The sequence below is a fragment of the Peromyscus eremicus genome, chromosome 9, assembly GCF_949786415.1.
Source record: "Peromyscus eremicus chromosome 9, PerEre_H2_v1, whole genome shotgun sequence".
NCBI classification, from domain to species: domain Eukaryota; kingdom Metazoa; phylum Chordata; class Mammalia; order Rodentia; family Cricetidae; genus Peromyscus; species Peromyscus eremicus.
This window is the reverse complement of record NC_081425.1, coordinates 31,316,543-31,328,975: the sequence shown is the minus strand read 5'-3', so window position 1 is coordinate 31,328,975 and position 12,433 is coordinate 31,316,543. Positions and strand designations below refer to the sequence as shown.

The 12,433-nt window shown below is 34.6% G+C and overlaps 1 non-coding gene across 1 annotated transcript; it reads left to right on the top strand.

The window, feature by feature from the left end:
* The first annotated feature begins 12,128 nt into the window (after nucleotides 1-12,128).
* Nucleotides 12,129-12,232, top strand: LOC131920243 (U6 spliceosomal RNA). Its single transcript, XR_009381587.1, has one exon. It is a non-coding gene; the product is annotated as a U6 spliceosomal RNA (small nuclear RNA).
* The last annotated feature ends 201 nt before the right edge of the window (nucleotides 12,233-12,433 follow it).

The following is a 12,433-nucleotide window of genomic DNA, read 5'->3' as shown; positions in this document are numbered from 1 at the left end:
TTTTCCATTGTATAATTTTGGCTTCCTTGTAAAAAAAAAATCCAGTGTCAATAGATATGTGGATTTATGTCTGGGTGTTTGATTTGATTCCATTAATTCATCTGTGTCTTCTCATGTCAATATCAAGCTGTTTTTATTACTACAGTACTGTGGATATCACTTTATATGCTGTGTACGTGTTGCTCTGATTTGGTTGATAAATAAAATGCTGATTGGCCAGTAGCCAGGCAGGAAGTATAGTATAGGTTGGACAAGCAGAGAGAAGGATTCTGGGAACAGGAAGGCGGAGTCAGGAGTCACCAGCCAGACACAGAGGAAACAAGATGTAAAAGTACCAGTAAGCCACAAGCCATGCAGCAACTTATAGATTAATAGAAATGGGTTAACATAAGATATAAGAACTAGACAGCAAGAAGCCTGCCACGGCCATACAGTTTATAAGTAATATAAGTCTCTGTGTGTTTACTTGGGTCTGAGTGGCTGCAGGAGCCGGGTGCACACAGGAAAACTACAGCTACACTACAGCTCTGTAGTAGAGCTTGAGATCAGCAATGGTGATACTTCTGTCTGATCTCTTATTGTACAGGATTGTTTTTGCTATTCTGGGTATTTTGTTTTTCTATATGAAGTTGATTATTGTTTTCCATTCTCTGTAAAGAATTGTTTTGGAATTTTGATGGGAATTGCATTGAATCTGTAGATTGATTTGATTTTCTTCTTTTACATCTTCTAATCTTGTGGAGTACAGGTTTTTAAAGTATGAGCTAATAATTCCCTGATTTCTTAAGTGTCAGTTGCTATATACCCTTTTTCATTTCTGATTTTTGTTAATTTTGACATCATTTCTCTAAGTTTTAGTAAGTTTGGAGAAAAGTTTGTCTATCTTATTAATTTTCTCAAAGAACCAACTAAATTATTGGAATGGTCATTTTGTCTTCAGAATATGAAGTGAAGGGCATCTGGAGTACCCTTTTCCCATTTTTTTTTAAAAACTAAAATTTAATTAAATATTTCTCCCCTTTCCTGTTCTCTGTCCATTCTCTCTCATTTTCTCATTTGCTCCTTCTCAAATTCATTACCTCTATATTTTATTGTTACATATACACACCTAAATATAAAAGTGAAACCTACTTATTCCATTTGGTATGTATATGATTTCAGTGACAACCTATTAGTACTGGATAACCAGTTATGGGTGGGTCTCCTCCCTGAAGAAGATGATTTTTCCTGCTTCCAGAATTCCGTGCTTGCCTGTAGCTGTAATTCCTTTTAATCAATGCACTAGTGCTTATTTTGTTTTTTTTTTATTTTTATATGTAAATATAACATTGTGGGAGGATAAATTTAAAATAAAAAAGTTGAAATTCAACCTTATTTCTATATATGAGTCAAATTATGAGAAATCATCATCTTTAAAATCTCTCTGTATGTGCTGTGACAAGGTAAAGTAAAACATGAAAAAATTATTGAATCCAGATCATTTAAATTTCTTAAAAATTTTCACTTAATGTACAAGGTATATTATACAGATAGTGAATAAGGTAAATGAAAGATAAAGGCACTGAAAAATCTTAACAGATATGATATGCAAAAAGCCTAATTAATATTATGGGGTGTGTGTGTGTGTGTGTGTGTGTGTGTGTGTGTGTGTGTGCGCGTGTGCATGTGTGTGTTGGGGTACGTGTCTGTCATAGAACATGTGACAATGTCAGAGTACAACTTAGGAAGTTAATTCTCTCCTTCTATCATGTTTCATGAGAACCAGATCTCAGATCCTCAGGCTTGTGGAAAGTGACTTTACATACAAATCCACTACTCTGGCACAGTCATTTAAGAAAATTCATTCTTGTCAATATTTCAACCCTAAGACAGCATGAAGGACAGATAACTGCAATAATTGTTAGCTTTGTGCTCCGTCCGAACTTTCTTCTCATTTTTATTGATTCTTTGAGAATTTTGTGTAATGTATTTTGATCATATTAGATTCATCCTGTTTACTCCTCCTAGATTTGTACCTGCTTCCCTACCCTCTCAGCTTTGTGTACTCTTAAAAAATAAACAAAACATCAAGTGTAGCTAGAGTTTTCCTGCCTTGCCCACAGTCAGGACAAATCTCTCTCACCCGCCAGTCCCACAGCCGCTCAGACCCGACCAAGTAAACACAGAGACTTAAATTGCTTACAAACTGTATGGCCATGGCAGGCTTCTTGCTAACTGTTCTTATATCTTAAATTAATCCATTTCTATAAATCTATACCTTGCCACGTGGCTTGTGGCTTACCAGCATCTTCACATGCTGCTTGTCATGGTGGCAGCTGGCAGTGTCTCCCTGACTCAGCCTTCCACTTCCCAGAATTCTTCTCTCTCCTTGTCCCGCCTATACTTCCTCCTGCCTGACTACTGGCCAATCAATGTTTTATTTACTAACCAATCAGAGCAAAACATTTGCCATACAGAACATCGCACAGCAATCAAGTATTGTTTGTGATGTCTATGTACTCTTGGGCATGTCTCCTTCACTGATGATGGTCAAGCTTCCAGTCACCATACCATTAAATAGACCTGACTATCCCTCCTCCCTAAGAAGCTATCTCTGCTGATAGATACTTCCTTAGCTATGGGTGGGATTTCCTGCTCTTCTCTGCTCTCCATGTTGGAATTTTATCTGGCTTGATATTGCATAGATATTGTGTATGTCATTATGAATGTTGTGAGTGTCTATGTGTAACTGCCCTGCTATGCCCAGAAATCATTCTTTCAGTGTACTTATTCAACACTTATGGCTGCTGCAATCTTCTACACCATTTTCCCCAATGATCTCTTAGCATTATTGAGGTTTTGTGACACAGAGTTGTTACCAGTATGGATAAGCATTCCACAGTCCCTTACTATCTGTAACTTGACCAGCTATGTGTCACTCAGTTGAGAAACTACTACCAAACACTGATAAATGGACACAGTATTCAAAAGACTTTTAATTATCTACCCTTATGCCTATAGATTGAGGTTAACCCTTATTAGAGAAGATTCCATTTTCAGTAGATGATGTTTAACATGTTCTAACTTTTTTTGAAAATCTCTCAAATATCTTTCATTTCTTTTACATCATTTTTTTAGGTTATGATGTAATTACATTACTCACCCTTTGCTGTCTTCCCTCCAAATACTTCCATATATCCCTCCTTTTTTTTTTCAAATTTGTTGCCTCTTAACCACTAAGTCACCTTTCCAGACTCCAAATGTGTACGTTTTTAAGTAGTATTATACTATGCAGTCCTACAACGTATGTTACCAAATGTTTTACTTGCCATTATGCTTACAGTTCAGAAATGCTAATAAGATAAAATAACTAAACTTGAATTAGGAATAGGAAACCTGAAATTTTTATGGAAGAAAATGTGCTTACTGCTGCTTCAAATGCATTATTTATAAAAACATAGTTTCCATAATATAAACTTGAATTTATATTAAATCAGTAAAACTTCATAATATTATAATTTTACCTTAGTTAGGATAATGTCGAAGAATAGTATATATGGGAATAATCAGCATCTTTATGGTGATAATAATATTTACTATGAGTCAAGGATTTGGCATTCTTCATCTTCTGAAAACTCAACAACAAATGATGAAATATGTGTTCCCAAATATTTTAGGAAAAAAATAGCTACTGATAATTATAAGTTTAAGATAATTTGGTTAAAAGACCAAGGCTTTTCAAGAAGCAAAGTTTAAATTCAAAGCATTCAAGTATCTTTATGTAACTTTAAACAATATTTATTATGATTGTGTGTGTGTGTGTGTGTGCATGTATCTGTGTATGTGCATGTGTGTGTGTGTGTCTGTTTGTGTATTTCTGTGTATGTGAAGATGTAAACACAGAGACCAGATTTAGATTCTGGGTGTGTTTTTCTTTTCCTCTTGGTCATTTTCTTGAGACAGTGACTCTTACTCAGTAGATTGAGTGAGACTGGTTGGTCAGTGAGAAATCCCCAGATACCCTCTTTTCACCACAGAGCTGAGCTTTAAGGCACACACAGCCATCCTCTGCTTTTGTGTGTAGGTAGTGGGGATTTGATTTTCAGTTAAGGAGTTCCAGGTCATTTATGTAGGGATTTTTGTAACTTTCTTTTGGATTTTTAACAAGAACTGTCTGTATGACTAATGGATTGAGATTACTCTATGAAGTCTCTGGGCTTATTGGTGGATACACAGGTGAAGATAATGACTGTCCATCCCAGAATTCATACCTAGCCTATGTTTATTAGACAGGTGTATGGTTTCATGAGTTGCTTCAAACCCATGACTGTCTGTTAGGAGACTTGGTCTTACGTAGTCCTAGTGCTGGCAAAGCTTTGGCAGTGAGATCTGGATTGCAATGCCTGTGCCCTGTTTTGAAGACAGCATTTTCCAGCACTGCTCTCCTTCTTCTGCTTCTTCCAAGAATTGCCCTGAAGCATTGAGAAGGTAGTATGCCAGTCTTGTTAGTATTAAGCACTCATCTTTTATTTATTCTCTGGTATGAACCAATTAAAAGTATAAATTTAAAGACAATCGTTACAAGAAAGATAGCTAATCCTAGAAGCCACTGCATATTAAACAAAAAATTTTAACGTCACATTCATTGTTGTTCACTGCAAACAGAAGCTTCCTGTTTTAAAAACAATAGAACTATTTATCTATGATTATAGCACAGATGTTTAGAATACCATTTGTCACCATGTCAGTTTTGTTAAAGGACAGTTGTTGTAAGTTATTTGCTGAGACCTAAAATGTATGTTTGACTAGGATTAAAACGCCAAACATGTATTCTCTCTTGTGGAGCAGGCCTCAATTACAGTCTGAGTGGATGACAACCACCATAACTGTCATGGTGTTACTGCGCTAGTACGCACATCTTATATGGCAGGTCTTTTTTTTTTTAACTCACCATCATCTCTTTTAAAGTTTTATTTTGAAATTATAATGTAATTACAATATTTCCTCCTTCCTTTCCTCCCTCTAACTCTTCCCATGCACCCCTCCAAGACTATGAAATATAAGAAGCAAGGAAGATGCTTCCAGCTCAGTTCCCATGTGATTTCTTCATATCTTTCAACCAAGGTGTGCAGTATCTTGTGTAGCAGGTCTTATCAACTAGTTCTTGTGGGATATCAAGGGAACTATCAAGAACCTGTATTGTATTGGTGCCCTCAGGGGCCCTCTTAGATAACAAATCATAAGGAAATAGTCCATCCCTGGCACTGGGAGTTTTGTTTAATTTACAATGGCTTCTAGGAGCAGCATTTTCCAGCCATGAAGGACATATCCACTATAAATCTCTTTCTTTCCCCTCTACTCTCTCAATCTGTCTTTAAAATTGGTTCACTCCAGGCATAATTACTATTTAATTTACTTTATATTTTTACTTATTAGAGAACTAAATTATATAATGAATCTATATTTTTTTATTATTATAGAAAATCCAATAACTGCTAATGTTGGTAACACTATAGGAAAAGCCAAACCCAGACTGGTACAGGAACTTTTGAAGTGAACATATAGTCCACTCAAAAATTTAAAAATAGAACCACCATATGATTCAAGTAACCACTCCAGGGCATATACCCAAAGAACTCCAAATCCTACTACAAAATTATGTATGCATGATCATTGCAGCTTTGTTCACAATAGCTAAAAATAGAAACATCTCAGAATCCATCAAAATATGAATGGATAATGAAAATATACCCAATATCAGCTAAAATGAAAAAATGAAATTTGTAGCTAAATGGATGGAACTAGAAAAATATTATACTGAGGGAGGTAACCCAGTTCATAGTCTGGAATCTATGTTTGAAGAATGCTGCAGCATGAATCCTAAGTGATCTTAATAATTAAAAACCCAGAGTCAGATATCAGGGTGAAAGCTGAAAGATCAGAGAAGCAGAGCAGCCAGCCACTAGAGAGACTTCTTACCCCTACTGAATACTCAGGCTGAAAGCACCACTTGCCTTATATTCCTCTCTCTGCCCAGCCATATCACTTCCTGTCTCCACCTCCCTAGTTCTGGGATTAAAGGCATGAGATTCTGAGTGCTGGGATCAAAAGTGTGTGCCACCACTGACTGGCTCTGTTTCTCTTTTAGATTAGATGAATCTTTGGTAGTCTGCTGTGGGATGGTCTGTATGTCAAATGTGTTGCTGATTAGTCAATAGATAAATCACTGATTGGCCAGTGGCTAGGCAGGAAGTATAGGGGGGACTAACAGAGAGGAAAATTGAGAGAACAGGAAGGCAGAAGGGAGACACTGCCAGCCGCCACGATGACAAACAGCATGTGAAGATGCCAGTAAGCCACGAGCCATATGGCAAGGTATAGATTAATGGAAATGGATTAATTTAAGCTGTAAGAACAGTTACCAAGAAGCCTGCCACAGCCATACAGTTTGTAACCAATATAAGTCTCTGTGTTTACTTGGTCGGGTCTGAGCAGCTGTGGGACTGGCAGGTGAGAGAGATTTGTCCTGACTGTGGGCCAGACAGGAAAACTCTAGCTACAGTAGTCCAAGGTGGCCTTGAACTCACAGAGATCTGTCTGCCTCTGCCTCCTGAGTGCTGGAATTAAAGATGTGTGCCAACACTGCCTGGTCTCTATGGCTGACTAGTGGCTTAGGTCCATATTCTGATCTTCAGGCAAGCTTTATTTGTTAGATCACAACAAAATACCACCACAGAATGCCATTTTTATTTAGGATTATTCCTTACATTGACTAATATGTGATAACAAAATTTCTATTACTTTCTTAAAATATCAAAGACTTGATGTATTAGAATATGTGTAAATCAACATACCATAGATTTTAATTGTTGAAGTTCCTGTTCTATTGAAACTCCTAGAAATCTTGCAAATCTTGAAAACATCAATCCACATCCTCATTACATTTTTGACATGCATTTCAAATACAAGTCTACAAAATAATAAAGCTAGGAGTTGAAATAGTATTTCAAATAAACTCTACTGAGACAGAGTACATCAGTACACTCAATCTTGCTGGACAGTCTGCTTTTATCAATTCCATACTGGTAATTTATATTGACCTTCTTTCCAATAAAGTCCTTTGATGATTTTTATGTAAACTCCTGTCAAGTCCAATCTCTACTCTTTCTTGTGCTCTTAATGATTTCTCCATAGATTTTAAAATACTACATAAATCAATTCCAGTTTTCATCAAGGTTCACATGGTCATTTCGGAATGCCAGCAATTTATTTTTAATGAGTGCCAAGCACCTTTAAGCTCCACAGGAAACTTTTATATTATCAAATATATCACAGTTTCAAAACACCAAAAATAGCATTTACTAATTACTATAGCACCTGAACCATTTTGTAAAACTTACTCACCCATATTTAATGTAGTAAACTTTTTGCATTTACAATAGTTTCTGTTTTTTTTCTTTTAGGTACAAGCATAGTTAAATAAAGTACTTTGAGTAAAGGAAATTACACAGTCCCTTACCAATTTCTGGCTTCTGCTTTTTTTGTTAATAAAAACACAGCTCATTTTTTTTTATAGTTTCAAAGTACTTAGCCTAAAATCTTTATTTTTAAAAGTTTTTATTTTAGCAAATTTTTCTTATATTGAAAAGAATTGTCTACTTAGTATCCCTACTTATGTTATTACTAATCTAGAATTATAGGAATATTCTTCTGTTTTCTTATCATATTTCCTAACTGCTTCTTTTTCAATCACTCGTTTGTCTTTGTAATAAACTTATTATATTGTTCCTTATCATATGACATCAAAGAAAAACCTCTCTCAAAATGTTCCAAGTATTTCACCTTTCAGTAGGAATTGCTTATGACCTTGACTTTCTTCTTTCACTATTGTTATAAAAAAGAAATGACTTTCTTCTGTCACTGTTTTTATAAAATTGAGCATACAGACAGAAACCTGAAGGCAATCTTGTGTGTATAAAAACTTACCTGTTAAAATTATAATGCATGAAAGTGCAGCCCAATTTCAAACTCAGTCTCTTTTCTTTAATATTCTGCAGCTCATATCATCCTTATTTTGATCGGCCCATATGGTAATCTCTTTAAGTCATCGTGTTACTAGTCATTCTTTCTTTCTTATAAAAGTTTTGTACTTTAAAAATATTTTATTGATTTCTATTTATATGCACCACATGTGTGTAGGTATCAGTGGAAACTAAAGGGTGTCAGACATCATCAGTCTTGAGTTAGAAGTGATTGTTAGCCATCTGATGCAGTAGATAACCAAATTCAGAAACTCTGAAAAGCAATAAGTGTCTTTAACCACTGAACCATCTCTACAGCACCCTAATTAATCCATAAACAGAAATATATTTTAAAACTTTCACGTTCATTAAATTTACTTCAGCAATTTAGTGATACTCTTTTACACTGAAATCATGAATTCCAAATTTGATATAAATTAAAGATGAAATTTTCCTACTGGCATTTCTTTTTAACATTGCAAAACACCTTGCAAAGGTGGACTGTATTAAACATATACATTCACACACACTCACTAATTAATTATAGGCATTTTCTGTTATTATTAGTCACTTAATTAAAAGCAAATTAACCCTAATACTTTCAACAGAAAAAGTGTAACAACCATTGACAGGTTTTTGGATGGAAATCGGGTGTGATTTTCAGGTACATAAAGTTCATTGACTCAATTCTGATTTGCTGACAAATAGCACATTTTTAAAATAAATATATCACAAATACTACACAAGCCTACTTATACAAAATTAACTTAAATAAAATGTGTGTTGTAGCTGGAAGTTTTCCTCTGGTCTTGCATGGCCCCACATTCCACAGCTGATTATAAAGTAATCACTCAGAAGCTTATATTAATTATAACTGGCCATTAGCTGAGGCTAACTACTGATGAGCTATTATACATAAAGTCAGCCCATTTCTGTTAATCTGTATGTTGCCATGTGTTTGCTGCTCCCTTGATGGCAGGCTGGTATCTCTTCCTCAGTTTTGTTTTTCCTTCCCAGAATTCTCCTTCTCTGTTTATCCTGCCTATACTTCCTGCCTGGCTACTGGCCAATCAGCGTTTTATTTATTAACCAATCACAGCAACACATTCACAGCATGCAGAGCGATGTCACCCATCAGTGTGTATACAGGAACACACAGACGTGGGATATATATCCTCTGTGTGTGTGTGTGTGTGTATGTGTGTGTATGTGTGAATACATGTTTTTATATACGCATGCAAATACACATATAGATTGGCATTCTTTTGATTTATGACAGGGTTATATACTAACAAATTGTTTGTAATTTGAAAGTATCAGAAGCAGAAAAAGGTTCTATTACAATGAACTTACCAATCATCATAGATGTAGAATGATTACCAAATGTGAGTGTTTCCTTCTTTTTATGTCTGGAAGGAATTGTCCTCTCTGGATCTTATTGTCAATATCTACTGATTTATTGATGAGCACTTAGATTGATTGCAGATATTTCTCTAGCAAACATATGTAATTTTTACTACAACATTCCATTTCTATCTCTATATGTCTCCAGAAGCAGGAGTCTTAGAATACACTGTTTTATTTTAAATTTGAAAAAATATTCTATAGATTTCACAATGCCAATTTATATTTTTCCAAAATTAAAAAAAATAACAGTTTTCAGTAAATAAAGTCTAATTTTTTTTTTTTTGGTTTTTCAAGACAGGGTTTCTCTGTGTAGCTTTGCGCCTTTTCCTGGAACTCACTTGGTAGCCCAGGTTGGCCTCGAACTCACAGAGATCCGCCTGGCTATGCCTCCCGAGTGCTGGGATTAAAGGCGTGCGCCACCACCGCCGGTTTCTCTTCAGATCGTATAAATCTTTCGCCTTTTACTAATGTCTAAAAATTAGAAAACAATTTTTTAAAGCATCTTTTATTCAGATTTATAATATCTTAGTTTTTCATTTTTCTGATGGTTGTTATTTTATGGAAAACCAAGAATTAAATTCTATTAATTGATAATTGAGTTTAATAATGATTTTAGTTAATGAAAATCACTTGAATTAGTTTTGAGAAAAGAAGAGAGTAGGAACAAAAGGTAAAACAAAATGAGAAAATGATGGCATAACCTATGAAATTAACTGTTTTGAAGAAAAACAGTTTAAGTTTGATAGCTCTCCTTTTATATACAGTCCACATTGGATTGCTAAGATATAGTACAATATTCTTGGTCACCAAGCTGTAAGTAGTGAATGCCAACAAAGGAAAACTGGTTATTTAGTTATTCCTCACAAGGAATCCTGCAAATTTCCATGGCAATTACTTCTCTGTTTTTTATAAAGTGTTGGAGTTATACTGTATATCGTTATTGTCTTCTCTCTTCTAGAAACCCCAATTTGGGGGAAAACCCTTCTATTAACTCAGAATTACTCTAAAAAAGAGGCTACAATAAAACTGATTAGACAAACTTCTTTTTTAGTTATACTGTGTCTGATAAAATCCAGTTGTTCTAATTGGATTTTTGTTTCTCAAGACTCAGAAATATGCTTACAAAAGTTTTCTTAAAGTAGATTTACATACAGGGCTAAGGCCTCTCTGTGTGCTAATGGTTATTGTTTTCAATAATAATTGTTTTCAAAGAGTGATTTTCTAGTGGTGCTTCTCTCATTCTCCTTCTGGAATAATTTTCCATGATCCTTAGTAGTTTAAAGACACTAACAAAAGTCTGTGATTTGGCCATGCAGTTGTTTCTGTTAATAGCTGTTCTTAGTGTCTGGAAACAAAAGTGAGTGAGAAACTTATTGACTCATAAATTTCTGCTTTCTGAATGTTTTCTGGTGAACTGTGCATTCTGTAATAGATGAATCAAAAATTAAAGACAAGTCAACAAAAGATTATGTGTGCTGTGCTTATATTAGGATTTCCAGTTTATTTTTTTATGGGATTTATAAGTTTGTGAACAAGTAGGTCTCTGACTTTTATGCCTCTCTTGGGCTCTTATCCTTCTTTTGATCCATTTTGTTCATCTTTGTTGTTATAGCTTTGTTTTATTATATTTTATTTTGTTATTTAAAAAAATATGAATGAGTGAACAAATGAATGAGTGAATGAACGAATGAAAACCTAGCTACTAGGGTAAAGGTTAACAACTGAACTGTCACTTATACATTCTATGAGAGGGAAAGTCAGTTTTTTTCAATGGAGTGATTCAATGAAGGTATATCAACCACTGTAGGCCATGCATCATGTTCAGGCGTAGTTACCTAACATATAACGGACTTGTCAGTATTTTCCTATGATTTTATTTGGTCATAGTTTTGGTTTTTGTTTTGTTTTGTTTGTTTGTTTGTTTGGTTATATTTTTCTTTTTGGGTGTTGTTTTCTTGTTGTATTACGTTTTTGTTTGTTTTTTGAGAAGGAATTTAAAGTTGAGTGGTGTTATGGTTTGAATCAGTATGGCCTGTATAGCCTCATGTGTTTGCATGCTTGGCCTGCAGAGACTGGTATTATTAGGAGGTATGACCTTATTAGAGTAGGTGTTGCCTTGTTGGAGGAAATGTATCACTATGTGGGTGGGCTTTGAGGTCATATATGCTCAAGCCATGCCCAGTGAGTTAATTTCACAGCAATAGAAACACTGACTAAGATGGGTGGCTAGGTAGGGGGAGAGGATCTGGGAGGACTTGGGGAGGGAAAGAATATGTTTAAAATATATTTAAAGTTAAAATTATTTTAAATAATAAAAATATAATAAAAAGAAAAAAATATTTGTTATGTCATTCTGTGTTTTTGTTCACAAATTCAAATAAAATAATGGTTTATTGTGTTATATAGATTATCATTTTTAAAATTTTTAGTGAAATTCATATCACCAATGCTTGAATGAAACATATAGATGGGATAGTGTAGCTGAAAGTTTTTCTGCATCCAGCCTGGTCTACAGCTGCTCAGGCTCAAATAAAAACACACAGGCCTATATTATTTTTAAACTACGGCCATGGCAGGCTTCTTGCTAGCTCAGTCTTATAGCTTAAATTAACCCATTTCTATAAATCTATACTTTGCCATGTGGCTTGTGACTTACTGGTACTTTACATCTTGCTTCTTCTTCTGGCAGCTAGCAGCATCTCCTCTGATCTCTTTTTCTTTCTTCTCTCTCAATTCGGCAGCACATATACTAAAATTACAATGATACAGAGAAGATTAGCATGGCCCCTGCACAAGGATGACATGCAAATTCATTCCATATTTTTATTGTACTTATTGTATACAGCTTTTCTTATATTAGTTATAACTTTTTAATTTTTTTATTCTTTATTAGACAAAAAGGGGAAACGTGATATTTTATTTGTGCTGAAATGTGGTGATATTTTATTTGTGCTTTAAGAAATAAAGCTTGTCTGGAGATCAAAGGAAAAAGGCCAGCCATTATAAGTAAATAAAGATGCCAAGCA